Raw genomic sequence first — 2,867 nt, 5'->3', positions numbered from 1 at the left:
TGGTATGAGTTATTGCTTATACTAACTTAGTATCCAGCTCTCAAGAAATGTGAAAACTTCATATAAAGAAACGCTTAAGAAACGGTCAAGAAACTTTCCTGCGATCATTTTACTTATTATACTATGCAGCTCTAAATTAATCTAGTACTAATTTTAATACTGTTTTTCAATAACATGTGAATATGGCAAACCTGGTTTTGCGAAGAAACATCAAATCAACAATTGTTTCTTTCACGAAATTCAAAGTAATCGTTAAATTCATCATAAATTAGTTAAATTCATTATAATGAAGTATATTTCATTTTGAAATGTTGTATTAAACTTACCAATCATCAATAATATTCCTTAAATCGCAATGAGAATATGTATGTTAATTCACACATACATACATACATAATACACACAAAGCTTATTTTCTTTGTTTATTCTCTCTTGCTTTTCTAATGTGGATCATTCACAATGCGTAACCAGATGTCAAAATTACTTGAGAAATAATGTATTTTTTTCTTGAGCAATTACTTGAAAGCTGGATACCAACCTTATAGAAATTATGTAATATCCAAAGAAATTGTTTAGATCGGCTCACTATAGCATATGCTGCCATACAAATCGAACGATTGGAATAATATAATCTCCGAAAAAATTGTTTACATCGGATTAATATAGCATATAGCTTCCCTACAAACTGAACACATAGTTACTAATGAAATGCATCTGTGAAGGGTATATTAGTTTCGGTGCCGCCGAAGTTAACATTTGTTTTCTTGTTTTAATTCGATTTCGAGACTATGATTCTATATTGTTTCTTGAGCAACCTTTGTTCTTAAAGAAAAATACTATTATTCTCCTATTTGAGGAAGGAATTTTTGAATTCCCAATCACTGAAGTAATTGAAGACAACGCAAAATATTCAAGATTTTTATTATTTTAAATAAAATGTCTGTATTATTTAAAGATATAAGATTGGTTTGTAAGTTTCCACTTTGCAAGTTTTAAAATATAAGACAACCACTAATAATGTCAAAGATATTTTGCACTTTGCCATCTATATCTTAAATTATGTATATTTACATTTAAGTTTTTGATGAATATATTTTCTTTTATATATTATTATATTACATATTGGTATATACGTAATAATTTCGACCACGTACGGGTGTTACCATAAAATTATCGAGCTAGATTTATATAATATATACAGCCGTGGTCACGCAAATAGCACACTTAGTCGTAAGAAGCAGAAAGCGTTTATATAATTGACAAAAAATTCTTAAAGAGTTAAAAGGGCTTAAAGTATGATTAACTGCTTATTAATTTACTCATTTAAGTAAAAAAACAGCAAATAGAAATTCACAAATAATTGGTATTAATTGAAAAAATTTAACTCCCTCATAAATGGCTTGGTCACTCAAATAGCACATTTTACCAAACCTGAAAAATTCATGTGAAATTAGTGAAATTTAATCAACGATTTGGTGCCATAATATGCTTACGTTTCTAATAGTTGGTTCTATATTATAGATTTTCAATTATAACATTACATCTCCATACCTTATTTTCTACAAGCTTCTCGCATATCTTTTTTGGGATGGAATACCAAGTTTCCTTAATACCTTCCCATAAATCCTCAAAATTTGTAAAAAATTTTAGTAGCAATTTTAAGGTTAATATCGTTCGTTCCTTCATATGTCTTAATATTGATACCGATCCAATTTTCCCTAAATTGAAATAATTCAGCCCACGCCATGCCAGGAAACGTCACCCCATATCATAAAATTTCGGCTTGCGCATTTTATCGTCCTTTTTGTGTACCTGGAATTCAACGATTGACCTTTAGGACGGTGAATATTACTTTTTCTATCAGGACCATTCTTAGGCATCGGTTACTACATCACCTTCTTGGATTCTACAAGAGTATGCTCCGGTCTTGAAAACTTCTCTTAGAATTTTCAAGCATGACCATTCTCAACCAGCTTGTCTTTATTTTCTGTCTGCAAATGCGTCGCGCTTCCCTCTTCAACTCTCGGTATCTATCCCTTCCCGCACGTGTTGTGGTCGATCGTAACGTTGCAAGGTAGGCAGCCTGTTTTCCCTCCGCTGCAACATGGCACTTCTCGTCGTACTAGCTGTTCTGATGCATTTTCCGGAAACAAATGGTTTTGGTTGCAACTGTACGTATTGAGCTTGAAATGCCGTCCTACAATTCCCTTATACTGAATTGTTGAGGATTGCTCTCAGAGAGCAAAAGTGCAAGCCGAGTAGAAAATATAATTCGCTCATAGAACGTGATTTTGGTCGCATTGGTCCCGCTCTTCCAKCGGGGCGGGGGCGGGGGCGGAAATCAGAGATATGTTGAAGAACATCGCGTTGATGCAGATTGTGGCTAGACATTCATCCACCGGGTGAATGACAGTACTAAGCGGAGTCTCCTCCTACCAAGAATATCACACCGAATTTGAGCTCCTTTGTATAGCCTCTGTAGAAAGTGCTAAAATGACCTACTCACATCAGTCCTTTTCCCGGCCATCGCATTTCTTGGACGGCGGTGATGTCAGCCTACACTCTAACGAGGACAGTAACCCGCTGGGCAGCGGCACTTTCCCAATCAAGGGTCCAGATAATCCGGTTGCATGCTCTCAACTCGTAATGCTTAATTTGTTTGTCATGGTCATCATCACAAGGAAGGGCCCTCATCCGAGGCTGTTTTCTTCTTTTCAGTGGGAGTGTTTTTTACGTGGCGGGCCAAACCCTGTAGAGGAAATGTTTCGCCTTCTCGATTAGCTCGCCTTCAAACGAATGTTTGTCGTGAGCTGCTTGAGTTATATGTAAAATAATCGTTTCTGGCTACTCCCAAGTGAATGGCAAAT

The sequence above is a fragment of the Bactrocera latifrons genome, unplaced genomic scaffold (assembly GCF_001853355.1).
Source record: "Bactrocera latifrons isolate USDA-ARS-PBARC rearing strain unplaced genomic scaffold, ASM185335v1 scaffold_700, whole genome shotgun sequence".
NCBI lineage: Eukaryota > Metazoa > Arthropoda > Insecta > Diptera > Tephritidae > Bactrocera > Bactrocera latifrons.
Note: the sequence above shows the minus strand (reverse complement) of the source record.